Genomic DNA, 15,920 nt, shown 5'->3' on the forward strand with positions numbered 1-15,920 from the left:
GGTCTCTCTCTGTTGCCTGGGCTGGAGAACAGTGGCTTGATCTCCATTCACTGCAACCTCTGCCTTCCAGGCTCAAGCGATCCTCCCACCTCAGCATCCCAAGTAGCAAGTAGCTGGGACTACGGGCATGCAACACCATGCCCTGCTAATTTTTGTAGTTTTTTGTAGAGTCAGGGTTTCACTACATTGCCCAGGCTGGACTCAAACTCCTGAGCTCAGGCCATCAGCCCGCCTTTGCTGGGATTACAGGCATGAGCCAATGCACCTGGCCTTATCAGGCATTTTTTCTTAAGGTGAATAAATTTAGGGAACAGTCAGATTATTTTCTGTCCCAACAATTGCAACAAGAGATGGGAATTTATAGAAGGGAGAAAATGGAGTTATTTGGGTCATAAATACATCAGGGGAGAGAGGGCCTTAGAAGTTCCCTCATTTTAGGGCTCTTTTGAGTGACATCAAATATATGTTTAAAGTTGCACAGTTTATTGAGTATTCTGACTTGCAACGTTTCATATAGGCCTACACCATTCCTTTCAGAGGAAGATCACTATTATTCTAAACTTACACCGAGAGGACTAAGTGTAGAGAAATTAACTCACATCCAAGCCAGTTACCTGGTTTGAGTGGAGGCAAAGCGTCAGCTTTTTTCACAACATCAGAGTTTTTACAGTCAGAACATATCCCAGAGGCTTTGGATGCCTGGGAACAGAGGCAAAAGGTCAAGCAAGTTCAAAAAATGGAGGTGGAAGGTCATCTCAAATACAAACTTTACCAGCTTTTTATTATTGTCTGGGGACCAGCATGCAACAATTGCTTAGAATTCAAGGAAAGTCAACTCCTTTCAGCTTCTGTCATGGGCACTATAGGTGGCTCCTGTTGCTTTTGAGTAATAATTCTATTTCATCTATACATGATTAAATAGAACTCTCTTCTATAAAATTTGTGCCTGGATGAACCAAAGATGCATTTTGAAGCATTCAAGAGTATGCAGGAAGAAATCAGATCCACTCATGGATACAAACGTGGATTGTAACCTATGACGCCATTATGTAATTTGATATTTTACTTTACATCATTCAATTATTTCTTCAATAAGTAATCTGTGAGTGCCAGAACTTTGTTATGCACTGATGTCATTGAGAAAAAAATATAGTCTTTGATCATACTCTGGTTGGGCAAGAAAGCATTGACAATACAACATGGTCAATAAAACAGAATTTTTAGTAGGCCATGGGAATGTGGAAGAAGATACTTTAAGGCAACCTTTCAGTTATCTTTTGAAATGATTGTTTCACCGTGATTCATTTACATGCATGCATATCAGTGATTGAAAGTATCTACGTATGTATGCAGCTGTAATCTTTCTTGGTTGCCACACACTTTTTAAAATAACATTCCCAATTTGTTTAAACAGAGAATCCCCATAAAGAATGGTAAATTAGAAGTGCTTTGATTGGTCTTGGAGTATGTAGTTTAACTTAATAGATATTGGACTATCTTTAATATAGGGCTCATGATAAGCCATGCTGAGAATCGCATTTAAAAATTCTTAGATAAATTAATGAAAGAAACACTTTAATTTTTAACCCAACAGATGTTTACTTTCTGGGTTATAACCATCTCTTAAAACATTAGCATAACTGGAAGGCTGTAACTACCCATGAATTTTGCCAGTTAGTAAAGTCTTTAAGATAAGGCTAAAATAACTGAGAAAACAGAGTATTTCTGACAATATGTTCTGAATGTATAAAGCTCTTGGTCAAAAACCATGGTCATATAAAAATCCATGTTCTGCCCCTTGAGTTTTTAGGTCAAGTATTTATACCCATTGATTAACATACATAATACAAATTATATAAATTCTAGCCAAGCTGTTTGGTTATATTTTTGTTATCTTTATTTTAAATAAAAAAGATTGTGGACTTCAGAGTAAGTCTTTGTAACTAAATTCAATCTTTGTCATCTTTGACTCTGGACAAATTTTAACTCCAAGATTTAATTTGTTGTCTAGAAAATAAAGATAATACTTCCACATAGTTCTACTGTTAGAATTGAGTCCAACATGAGGAGCTGGTATAGTACCTAACACAGCATAACTTCAACATCAATGATAGTTCCTCTTCATGATCGACTACAAACCCTATGCTAGATCATGCTTTCATAAAAGCATTAAACATTGAAAAAAATCTTTTCACGACATTCCACCAGAGGCATTGAGTCAAAAAGCTTAATGATTCCTATTCGGCTTACTTAATTTGTGGGGATATCAAAGTCACCTGCCAGCCATTGGGCTGGTCCATGTGAAGAGACCACTCAAAATATTACATGGATTGTGTTTTTCCATGAAAAGTTGAGACTGACCATGCATTTTTGCATATTTTCTCATAGTTATAGAATTGAGTGATGTCTCACATTCTATTTGTAATGCACACGCTGGAGTCAGTACATTAAGCAGGAATTGGGGACGTTTTCTCAACTTCATTAAAATATGAAAGTATCTGATGTTAAAAAAATGGATTAAATATAGATTCATTGTTTGATATCACATGGATAGCTTAGCTTAGTTGGTCAGAGATTGGTGTTGATATATCAGGTCTGAGATTCACTTTCCCCCATTCACCAATTACAATCTAATTGATTTTTCACTCACTGGGTTTTTTGTTTTGTTTTGTTTTAGGCTCACTGACTGACTGCAGCTGTAACTTCAACTTGCCAATGTACACCATTACTCACAAGAGGACCAGCTGAGAGTGTGAATGAATTTATTGCCAGCCCTTTCCTACTCCTAAAACAAAGCAATTCTGTAGATTTGTTACTGATGAGTCATAGCACCATCTTCATATACAAATAACAACATTTCGTATGGCACTATTTTCAGTGTAAATGATAGCAGAGATCATGAGGAGACAGTACAAATTATCTTGGGCCATTGTCTTATTTATAGATTAAAGTACAATTATGTTTTTCACTGGTTTACCTTCTGACATCTTAGTTAATTAAGTTACTTGTTTCTTTTATGTTCATTCTCCCCTTAGATCTGGCACGTCTATTCTTTTCTTTAATATTCTTTCCCTTGTTAAATTGTTAATTTTTTCTGAGAGGCAGAATACCTTTTTATCATTATTTTGAGAATGCTAAGTATTTACCTAATTATCCTTCAGAGAACACTGGAAGACAATACCGTTGAACAAATGGATAACTACTAGAAAGGGATTACTGGATAATTCTGTCTTTCTGGAAGCCTCAGTGATTGATTTATTCTCTTTTTACCTTCACATATTTTTCCTCTAGGTTACTATTTTTTTCCTGACAGGTTTTCAAGCTTATAGTTGGTCATTTTCTCTGTATAAAAAAATATTCTGGGAGTGTGCAAGTTCTCAGAAAAATATTATCTATTAGCAAACTCATTAATTTAAAAACCTATTAATAAATTTGCTCATTCATTTAAAATGAAAAATATCTAATACAGTATTTATTTTTATATTTATAGCTTTTAGTTAATATACAGCTTCAAAAGAGAATTTCAAATCAAATCTTATGCCAGTCCAAAAAATGAATAACTGATATAAACAAAAGATTATAGGCCCAACACAAAACAGTAAGACAGAGATAATTTGTTAATTTAGTTAGGCAGTCGATTAGTCATCTATCATACAATTATTGAAAGCCTACTTTATGCCAGGAATTTCTTTAGATACAAAGATGAATAAGTCATAGTACATCCCCTCCAAAAACACTTATTATAGCAAGAAAGGTGCTATGTAAATGTGGAAAAGAATATCAACAATACAATGTGGTCAGATCTATTATAGAGGTATATAGAGTCACTGAGAGACCATCTAGCCTAATGAATAATACAATCTGGCAGACAATGTATGTTATTTCTGTTTTGATTTGGAATGCATTCTAATTGTTGACAAGTAATTTTGTTTTATTAACTTTTGTGTTAAATTGGCTAATATTTAAATTACTTTAATTCCTCATATACATACAATTAAGAGGTAGAATGAATGATACACTTTGATGAATGAAAGGGTCACATAAGATTAACATTTGTAAAAAATTAATTTGAAAAATAGAATTCAATCCTAAAATGGAAAAGTGACTGCAAAGTTAGAACCATGTTCCTGGAAACTTAGTAGCATAAGCCTGGAATTGACAATCTGATTCATGGTTCTCTTACTATCTACTCACACTTCTCCTTTAGGGGAAATTTGACAATGATGTCTGGAAAATGTGTTGCCACTTTCAAAGATTCTTGCTAACAAATGAGCAAAGTGGAAAGCAGTTCTGGCATTTTGGATAAATGTTCCCCAAATCTTCCTTGCCAGGTATTTCATTAAGTAGGAAGTCTCACCAGGGTAATATGGAAAAGCAATTTAAATAGAAGTTTGGTTCACAACATGATGATTTTTATAAATAATATTCTGGGAGGTCTTCTGTGTTTTTTATGAATTTAATTTTAATCTTACTGTTGAAGTTGCATCCCTTGTCCTGTCTTTTGTGACCAGTAATATCTCCCTGCCACCCGTAACTCCTTTCCAAAAAGAAACTATAAATCAGTATATGAAAACATCCCATAATTTGCATGAGACTTCAATAAATTACTGTTATCTCTAAAAGATTACTTATTCATTATGTCCCTACATAAATGTTCTCTAAAACATTAAGTGCACCCCCTCTCTAATTTGATGGTGCATTTTAATAGCAATATTACAGCCTTTCTTTTAAATACTATATTATAATAATTGTCCCTGCATAATTCTAATTCTCTTGCTAAAAGTGGACCCCTAACAAGCAGGAATTGTATCTTATTCATTGTGTACATTTTTGTATCTCTAACTCAGCACCGAACAAATACATGTGCTTGATTAATATTTTTGAAGGAATGAATGGGATGACTGACCAATGTTTCATACTCGCTGACATCTACTTATTTTCTGGTAAATATATTTTTCAATCGAATTGTCTTAGTTGAATATCCTCATTTGTTGAAACCAGATGAAAAGGATCTTGAGTAATTCTTCTCTCTATCTCACTTGCCTTTGTCCTGGTGCACGTTTTCATTCTTTCTTGGTTGGACAACAGAAATAGCCTTCGTACTAGCTACTTGACATAAAAATCACCATCTCACTATGCCGACATCACTCCTCAGTGATCTTTCCAGACTCAAATCTGCTTATGTCACACTCATTCTCAGAATTCTCCCATGCCTGCCCTGCATTCCACCGTGAATCTATATTCCAATGTCATTTTGCATAGACATAGTACCATATGTATGACAGGTCTCCCCATCTTTTCATTTCTGTCCCCCAAGTATCTTGGATAGTGTTCATTAAATAAGCTGAATAAATGCTGTTTGATTGAACAAAGGAAGGTGGCTCCAGTAGCCCACTTGTACCAAAGTATATGCAGAGGAATTTGTTCATAGAAATTTCTATTGGAGCTCTCTGAAAATGGAGATGGGTAGTGTAGAAAAGCATTTCTCACAGATGCCTGTGCATAAAAATTACCTGAGATGCGTTTTTAAAATAAAAGATTTTTGGAGTCAGAATTTCCAAAGGAAGACCTGAGAATCTTTCTTTTCTAAAAATTGCTATAATTTGTTCAGGGAGATTTGGGAAAGAGCTCTTAGAGTAGTAGTTAATATTTGGGGGCTAGATGGCTACTCAATGTGGGAGGCTGGACTATGTGACCCTAAATTCCCGTCCATGAAGTTTTGGGTGCTATGATTCCGGTGGAGGTCATAGTTTATAAATGTGTAGAAGCAGGTGAGTGATTTGAGATTTAACTAGTGCAGATAGGAGGGATTTGGGGGTAAATGACTGAGTCCAAGTGTCATCAGATCTAGAGAGTTATGACCAATTTTTAAGGATTCTAATGAAAATCTTGCTCTAATCCCCGAGCTTAATCTTTTAACAACTATTTATTAAATACCTACTATGTGCCAGGTACAGTTCTAGGTGTTCGGGATATAGCAATGGCTAAACACACATAATCTCTGCTTTTGTTCAATTGGTTTGTCTATACTCACCACACTTGTCTCTAGGACTCACCGGTGGTTAAGAGTTATTTTCATAGCCACTTGACTCTTATGCAAACTAAAAATGATCATCCTCAAAGTCCCATCATTATCCTTGTTAAAAAATAAGTGTCAACCTGGGCAACATAGGAAGACCTCATCTCTACAAAAAATAAAAATTTTAGCTGGACATGTGCTGGCACATGCCTGTAGTCCCTGCTACTCAGGGGGCTGAGGCAGGAAGATCACTTGAGCCCAGGAGTTAGAGGTTACAGTGAGCTATGATTGTGCTACTGCACTTCAGCCTGGGGAACAGAGCAAGACCCTGTCTCAAAAGAAAAAAAAAGTATCTGAGTTTTTCAGTCTGGCTGGAAACTCCAAAAGTATCCTATGTCCTCTGAAGGTGTAACAGGTGAGTTCAGATTATCAGACACTACTTCTCACCTTGTGAGATCCATATATGTCATTGGCCAAGGTTCATTCTAGATCTAGCCTTGAGCCTCTGACGTAAATGTCCGCATCGTTTTAAGTACAATGACATTGTATTTCTTATATTTATCTTTTGAACTGGGCATTTTTGTGCTCATTTTGAGAAACCCACACATATTTCAAGCTCTGGAGGTAAGATGGTCAAGTGGGGATAACTGTGGGCTTTGGAAATCAGAGTAACTAAATTTTAGCTCCACTTACTAACTATTGAACCATGAATAAATTACTTAACCTACCTGAGACTCAATTTTATCAGCTGTAAAATTGGGATAATAGTCCCTATCCCACAGGTTGTGAAAAAATGACATATAAGACAGTGTTATATATTATAGTGCCTGGCATTTAATACTTACACATTAAAATTACTGTGCAATTTATCTGCATCAAACAGCACACTAAGAGACAGAGTTCTGAGATAACTAAGATAACTTATAAATATGCACTTATGGTAATAGAGAATTTTTTTAAACTTTGTCAACTTTTCAGAACACCTAATATTTTTATGAAATGTGGTGAGTGAAAATGATGACCCCGAGAAAGGCAACGTTTTCTACTACTACTTTTTATAAAAAATCCTTCATCATAAGGTCAAGAATTAGATTTCTTGATATTTCATTTCTCTATAAAACTATTCCCATTTTAAAGAACAGATTTTGTGCATACATACAGTAAAATTGCTACATTTTCATAAGAAAATTCATTCAAAGACAAAGTCTACTAAATTAAATCCAAGGACAGGACAAGACCATATTGAAATAAGCTACATTTAAAAATAGAACTTTGCACATGCAAACTGAAAACAAAATAATAAGCGCGTGTGTGAGGTTTTTTATTTGTTTTGTTTTTTATTCTGTTTTTTCTTTTCAGGAAAAAAGTTTTATAAGTGTGTATGCGTTAGAAAACTGAAGCATTTTCAAGAGCCAAGAATGCCATGGTGATTTCTGTGAGATTGTTTCCAAGGACTACAAGAAACACACTGGTCGCTAAATGTAAATTAGGAAACATGAACTCTTACATACACAACAGCCCTAAAGAAGAGCAAAAGAAAAAACTATCTTAATTTTGGGTCCAAAATTTCACCCATACCTATAGTTGCAAAATAAAACAGAGAAAAATGGTCTTTATTAACAGTGGTTTAAATGTCCCTGGGGTGGTGCAATTGACTTTTAAAAATAGAAAGCTGGGATATCAAAATAAATATCCTTTGTCTCTTATTTATTGGAGAGAGGGATATTTTCACTAATCACCATGCTATAAATTTAAGAGACTTAGAGCATCTTACAGTTTCTTTTATTGGTCACATTTCCCTGATATCCTTGGAAAATGACTTCATCAAACACAAACATATTTTTTAAACTGGTAGATTAAAAAGAGAAGTTATCTCTTTTGCTTCCAGGGGTTTTATAAGCCCCACATTTATGTATTTATCACTGTAATTTGGATAATTTCCAACACTACCATCAACACTACCCTCCAACATGTATATTGTACAGTAGGTTTTCTTAAATATTTCCATATTATGGCAGTCATTGAAAATAGTGTTTGTGTACACACTGGGGTAAAAGAGAAGGGTTTGCCCAGCAGACATTGAAAGCAAAAGGCAGGGCCCCACGCCTAAGCTCTGAGGACTGCAGGAATCACTGTTGTTGGCAAACCTGCAGCCTGTTTGGAAACATTGGGGTATATTAGCATGCCAATTGGAAAGCTCTGTGTTTGATTTCAAATAACGCATATTAGTAATAAAGAGAGAATAATACCCTTCCTCCCATCCCAGAAAGAAGGCTGACAATAGCAAGTGTTAGAGACAATGTGGATAAATCATTCTACTACAAATTGTTAGTGGTAGTGTAAATTGACACAAGTGTTTTCAAAAATAATTCAATATTGTCTTGTAAAGCCAAATTTTCACACATTCTACAATCCAGAAATTCCTCCTCAAGATATGTGCATATCTATGTGTATGCATGTGCATGTATAAGAAGACATGCACCAGAAGATATGTACAATAATATTTTTAGCAGTACTACTTGTAATAGCAAAATAATGCCAACCCTAATGCTCATTGACAGGAAAATGGACAAATAAATTGTGATATATTTGCACACACATGCACACACACACACAATGCTGTGTGTTTGGTTTTTTTTTTCGAAGTTTTCTTGAGCCTAAAGTTTAGCAGAAAGTATTTCCGTAGTTTGTATTGTATCTTAGCTTTCTATTGAAATAGATTGTTTTCAATGTCTATGTTGATGTCAGGCAAGTATTTGAGCTTTAAGTCTCAAGTAAAAGCAATTAGCAAATGTGAACCTGTTTGTACTGAGTTGGGTTTTTCCTTTTACCTGAAATTGTCGATGAAAAATTTGGGGTTGCAAGTAGTAAATTAAATTCCTGAGCAATTTTACCTATGTAAGCTAATTATTCATGGTTTGAGGGAAAGGAATAAGATTGTATACCTATGTAACTGATAAATTTTGTCTTAAGCATGTTTTCTTTTAGAGTTTAAAATACAATGCTTAATGTTTCTCATCTAACTTGGGCATAATAATGACAATCACTAAAACAGAATGCAGCATGTCAAGCAATTTAACTTTAGAAAGGAATGTCTTTAAAGGAATTAGAAAGGCAAGAAGGAGAAAAAGAGATTGATTTCTTAGTCTCCCTTAGTGTGTTCAAAATTTAACAATTCTTCCTGTCTAGAAATTGTTATATGTAGCTTTAATCTTTCTACTACAATGAGACTTCATTTTCTCTTTTTATGTCTTGGAAGGCAGAGGGCCCCAAGAGTGTAAGAGAAGTTAAAGAATAACCAGCTCTACAACCATGATTGGGTAGTGTTGACACGACTATAAAATGAAAGCTATTCCACTTGTTCTATCACCCTTAAACTTTGGAAATAGTGTCCAATAGTGGAAAATTTAAAAAAAGGGGAAAAAAAAGCCTGCCTTGTTTTCCAGAGGAAAAGGATCATGAGTCTGTCTCGCCATGATAGATTAGATCAATTGTATTTCTTTCAAAATATTTTAGAAACAAAAATGAAGCCTAAAAGAAGTTTTATGTCATCATTGTGATGTCAGTAACCTGTGACACTTAAGCAATTGATTCCTATTTTCATTTTGCTTTTTTAATAATCCTTTGTATATTTTCTGACACATTATCCTGTTCATACTTTCACAATCACTTCAATTTTGAAGATAGTCTCATTACAGTATGTACTCATGAGGGCCAGTCTCATCTGTTGGAGATTGAGATCATGTATCAGGAATACGCTTTGAGTTTTTGTGGCCTTAAAAGCAATGTGAAATTGGATCACAATTACAGAAAAATAACCAGTGTGTAACTATTTGTCTCAGATTTCTTAATGGTAGCTCTTGTACTTGAAATGAGTTAGAGAAGACTGTTCAACATCAAATCTTTTCTGAGGAACTTATTGAAGTACATTTGAAGTTTATCATTCTCTTAAAAGTCCTAGGAAGTTTTAGAGAAACTGCTGGTTCCAAGAATGTGTTGTCTCTTACATGACATTTCTAACGATCCTCAATAATTGTACAGAGAATATTTTGAATATATCAACGTATTCACTATTTATGAGACTTTTATTGCAAACATTGAATTGATTCAAGCATAGTAAAATGTCTAGAAATTATTAAAAACATAGGAAATATACACTATTATTACTCCAAGTTTTGGGGAAAATAAATAAGGCACATTGTTGCTATGTCACTTATTAACTGGAAATTATTCTCAGACTTTCATGTTTTAGTTGTTGTTGTTGTTTAATTTTAGAGACAGGGTCTGGCTCTGTCACCTAGGCTGGAGAACAAAGATACGATCATAGCTCACTGTAGCCTTGAACTCCTGGCCTCAAGCAATCCTCTGACCTCAGCCTCCCAGAGAGCTGGAAATACAGGTGTACGCCACCAGGACCCACAGATCTGTCCAAATTAATCATTAAATAAATCCTGAGCAGTAGAAGATTTGGGAGAAAAGCCTTTCTGTTTATGTGCAATCCCTGAAAGTCTGTCTAGAGAATAAATTTCCAGATGCCACACATGCACAAAAAATTTTACCTATGAATAAATTTATAAAATAGTTTTTATATAACATTTGCAAATAATGTTTATTACCAAGCCATTTTATAATTTTGAGTTGAAATAAATTACATTATTTACATTGTTTGTGATTTATGATTCTTTATGCAACAGTCTCTTACCAAGTAGTAATTACATACATTTTCTGAATTACAGTCTATTTATTTTTTCAATTAGAACTTGCTAATTTTTTCTAGATTCTTGATTTCAAATATCAGCTAATTACAACACTACATTTCCCATGAACTTTGTAGGTCCAAGGTTTTCTCTGTAACTTGATAACCAATTTGAATTAATTTATTTTGGCATCATATGGAATTAGTGTAAATGATCTTTCATTAAGGTGATATCCGTTTAAATCACAAAATTTAATGTCAGGAATGTAGATCCATTCATCAATTAACTTCTGCTAATACCTCAACATATGGAATAATAACCAAATTATTGTTTAATAAAAAGTAGAAAAGTCAAAATAATTTTCTGATCTAATGGTTAGTAATATTGCTATAAGCGTTTACTAGTTTCTACACAGAAAGTGACATAAAGCAAAGTCATATTAAGACAAGGCTTTTTCTTTTAAACTATTGCCTGAAATTCCTTCCAAATAATTCAGCAATTACTCAGAAAACTACTAGTTTGATTGAATGTCATGTTGCAAAGATAATTATCACTATTACATCTAAAAATGATTTCTACAATATGAATAGATTACTTTATGTCTCTAGTTGTCTACTGAGGAATCTTCTTCGTCTATAAATTTATGAGTATATTTTAATATGATGTCTATATTTTAAAGATGTGGACAGAAAGGAATTCTGTCCTGGTCTATGCACGTGGGAAGCTCTTTTTTCTATCCCAAGAGAGTTCATGGGTTTTGGAGGTCAAGTCCAAAGCATGTGCTCTGTAAAATTCCCAGAGTTGCCCTGAGCTCCCTCTGGAAGTCTAGTTATACATTTATAAGTGACAAATTATAGCCAGGCCAGGTCACCTGCAAGACCCCACCATCTGCTATGAGTCCCTATCTTTAATGCAGCTCTGATTTCCTCCCTAGCTGATAGGCGTTGCACATTTAAACAACACGTGATGCCATTTCCCAGCTATCAAGTTAGCAATATTTTGCTGAAATTGGAACACACAGTTGATATAAATACAATACAATCAACATTTTAAAATATGAATAGTGGCAATTAATTGATAAACTCTCTAAAAATCATCTTGGCAAGATGCACTGAAAAGCTTAAAATGTTTGTATCATCTGAGACAATACATTTCATTTCTGGGAATATATCATAACGAAAAACTAGAATACTGACAAAGTGTATTGAAAGGTGTTGATGACAGTGACATCTGTAATATTAAAATATGGGAATAACTAACAAAATGGAATTGGGTAAATAATTTGTAGTATACCCATATGAGGAAAAGATATTACAAATAATTAAAAATTATAAGATTATTCATAACATGAGAAATCATGGGAAATTCATAATGTGGGAAATTAAATCAATGAAAACTGAACATTGAAAATAATCTTTAAAAAAGAATCACATAATTTTAGGAAGAATTGTATCTCTGCATGTGTGCATATCTGTATTTGTAGCTATTTCTATTTTTCTATCTAACTGTATTTAAAATGTATAACAGCTATCAAGGAGAGACTATGACCAGTCTGTTCTTGTAAATTTCTTTACACTTCTAAAATTTTTCAAAATTGCATAAAATTATATTATATTATATTTATAATTACAAGAATCTTATTATGAAAAAATAAACTCAGCCCTTGGTAGTGGAAAAAGGAGTATCCTTCATTAACAAATGTATCCCGTCTGAAATGCACAAAAAAACCACTATCAAACTGCTCCCATATACTAGAACATTCCATCTCTTACTCCTGGGTGACAAATTTTGATACATTTGATAACTTGATTCATATAAGTATTATCAATAATTGAGGCACTTAGATTAATGTATAATAACATTTCCAATATTTCATTTTTATCAAATGTAAAATGATGTGGGTAAGTTGAGAGTTTAAAAAAATCTCAAAGAAGGTATGAAAATTATAATTAAGAAATAATTATAAAATCATGCAGAAGTAGACCTTTATAATTCATCAAATATAGTAAAAACAATTTTTTTCAATGTACATTTTACGTGCCTTCTTACAAACAATATTGACTTTGGAGAACTTGAATCTGTAATGTTTGGAAACTAAATAGGAGTTTATTAGTTTCGCTTAGAGTCTTTCAAACAAAGTCTTGGAGTTGTTAAAAGATCTTTGCTTTCATCCTAGCAATTACTATGTTTTTTTTATATTGTCACCAAGCTGGTAACTATGAAAATGGAAGAACGGTCTTAGGATAAGCATAACTTGGAAGCAGGCCTAACTGCTCAATTTTGTCCAAATAACTAAGGTTTGTGGAAGGTAAATGGTTTCTATGGGGTGATTATGTTCATGATGGTAAACACCACATCTAAGATATTCATTTCAATGGTTTTTAATTGAGTAAATATAGGTATGGAAAATGTTTATTAATTAATTGTATTGACTTAATATGTATGAAGTTTGCTCAACACCAGACACAAGGTAGTACAGTGTTCTGCACATAATATGAACAAGTTGAAAAGAATGTGGAATGGATGAGTAAATGAAAGGCCTTTAATGAACTCCAGTTTCCTTGCTTTTCATCTCTGTTGATTCCTTAATTGATAGCTAAGTCAAAAATTCAAATCTGCACTGTGACCTGGAAGATTTCATGTTTAAAATATTACAAAACAAACAAAATATATTTATTTTGTTTAACATAATTTTAAAACTTTCAGAGTAAAACAAATTCAGTTAGTAGGCACAATGCTGGTTTGTTGAATTCAAGTTTCAGGGGAAGTGGAAATTCTTACGTGTGCCTAGATAATAACCCTATAATATATATTTTCATGATTACAATAAAATTACTTACAGGCCCCTACAGTTACACTACTGAGAGCTGCAATCACGATGAATTTGCACAAAGAATACAAATTTCATTTTTGCCAGAGTGATATGACTTTCATCACACGTGGTTGTTATAGTTTTAATAGATGCTTAGTAACTGAATCTATAGCGTTTGTTCGGTAATGTCTATTTAGGAAAAGAAGCATATTCAACCGGAACTAAGAAAAATGCTTGTTTTTATATTGATTGATGCACATTAATTGTTTACCAAGATATTTAAACATTTCCCAAGACCATCTTTTGAATAAATAATTTGCTAAATCATAGGGATACAAAGCATAACTGAAGGGACTGAAGTTCAACAAATGCTTATAATTTGAGTTTTATGTGCATTTGAGTCATGTGGTTTTATGGGTAACAGAAACTGAATAATATATTTATCTTGGGGTAGAACAGTCATCAGTACGCTAAGAAACTAGAAATTGATATCTCTGCTTGGGCTAATTTGAAGATGATGTTGTGTTTGTTTGAAAATAATTTTTAAAGTAATGAAGTACCCACTAATACTACAGATAGGCTTTATTGAAAACTAAAAATGTAAAACAAGTGAGATAATGATCATTTTTTTAAAAAGAGGAAGGAAATGAGAAATGGTTTTACTTTTCAGTCAGTATGCCATTGCCGATTAAAGAAAAATGTGATTTCATTGTATGCTACAAAGGAGGATGACATCAAAGTGTCCTCTTGGTAGCAAGCTAGCTATATAAACCACAAAAAGAGAGCTGCATTAAAAATACAATACATTGAAACAGTAATTTTTCAATGCTATGTAAATACTGTGGACATTTTAAATTCAAAGATAAGCAGAATCAGCGGATAGTGACAGTTTTAAATTTGCTAAAAATCAATAGAAGAGCAGTAAAATGCAATTTTCCTAAACCAGGCTGTAACTTCAAGTGAGCTGAACTATTCTTGATGCAACTGAGAGATTTTTTTTTAAATAGGACTTAAGAAAATTGATTTAACATTGTTTCATTTTATTAGTGGTTGAGCAACATAAACATGAAATGCTTTGAAGTAATCTGCATTATATTTTTATTAGCTTCAGAGCTTCTATATACATATTTTATATTCTTTTCAGAAGCTTAAATAGTATTACATTCTAATTACTATTTGCAGATGGTATTTGTTTTTCTTGTAATGACCAGTCAGAAATCAGTTGTCTGAACTGCACGAAAAAGAATAATTTCCTGTTGAGAAGCAGTTACTCGGTATGCATTCTAGCTCTTGCTATCTCAGAGGGAAAGATTTAAATAATGTATGGTGGGTTCCTTTGTAATGAGGTGCTCTTTTCTTATGTTTTGTTGTGATTTTGTCACGTTAGAGGAAATGTCATTAGTTAAAGGGACACAAATCATATCAAGGATTTTATCAATGCCATATAATTGACCTATATATCTTTTAATGGGAGGGTGAATGTCATTCAAGGCTCTTGAGCATTTAATTCAAATACTAAATTTAAGAACCACAAGCATATTGATGAGTTAGGAAAAGACAGAATTGTGTGGATAAAGCAAGACCTGGGTGAACAATCTTTCTTTCTTTCTTTCTTTCTTTCTCATTAAAGATTGATCTGAAGATTTTTTTGAGGTAGACTTATTTGATAGCCATAGTCACTTTTGGGTTCCCAGAGTGGTAATAAAGAAATCGCTCAATAAAACACAATTTCCCTTTTCTCTGTTTCCGGTATTCCATTTCTCTTCAAATGCAGCTGTTTTTTTAAAGCTTCTTTCAAATATGAAGACCATGAGAAAAACGAAACAAAGCAAAACAAAACAGTTTCTGAAGACCCCAGTAGCTTTTTAAGCCTTGAAGTCTTGCTTTTAAGCATTATTTCTAAAATAGGCAATCCTGCAATAATAAAAATAAAAAATAAAAAGTCTAATCAAAATTTAACAAAAAAGTGGTCTCCCTAAAGGTATCCTTCCTTGTCTGTCACCTCTTTTCTTAAATGTTTCCTAAATGTGAAATATCTTGTATCCTCTGGCATGCTTGATTTCTTCAGTTATCGATATTTATTTTGTGCATTTCTTTTTATTGCCTACACATTTTGCTATTATGCCATGTCAGGCACTTTGTCAATTGACAGTATATGTAGCCTTGTATTTGGATACATATCCAGGAGGCATAATAAGTAGTAGAAATCCATAGAATACAAATCAGAACCTCCTATGCCAGAGAAAAATGATTTCTTTTACCAAAGTTCTATGGTATTCTCTTAAGGTAAAACATTAGCATCTTAATTTTACCTGTTTTCCAAAGAGCATGCCATTATTATTGACATGCTACTAGCTTTATGGTCCCAGGATGCATGAATTATTAGTGTTGC

General features: G+C 33.3%; 1 long non-coding RNA gene across 1 annotated transcript in view; it reads right to left on the bottom strand.

Annotated features, from left to right (window-relative positions):
- Positions 1-15,920, bottom strand: part of LOC105531414 — a 68,667-nt gene that overhangs the window by 12,682 nt on the left and 40,065 nt on the right. Inside the window, exon 4 of the long non-coding RNA XR_001004799.1 lies at positions 615-699. This is a non-coding gene — a long non-coding RNA (uncharacterized LOC105531414). The remainder of the gene's footprint in view (positions 1-614; positions 700-15,920) is intronic.

Source organism: Mandrillus leucophaeus, unplaced genomic scaffold (genome assembly GCF_000951045.1).
Source record: "Mandrillus leucophaeus isolate KB7577 unplaced genomic scaffold, Mleu.le_1.0 Scaffold884, whole genome shotgun sequence".
Classification (NCBI taxonomy): Eukaryota; Metazoa; Chordata; class Mammalia; order Primates; family Cercopithecidae; genus Mandrillus; species Mandrillus leucophaeus.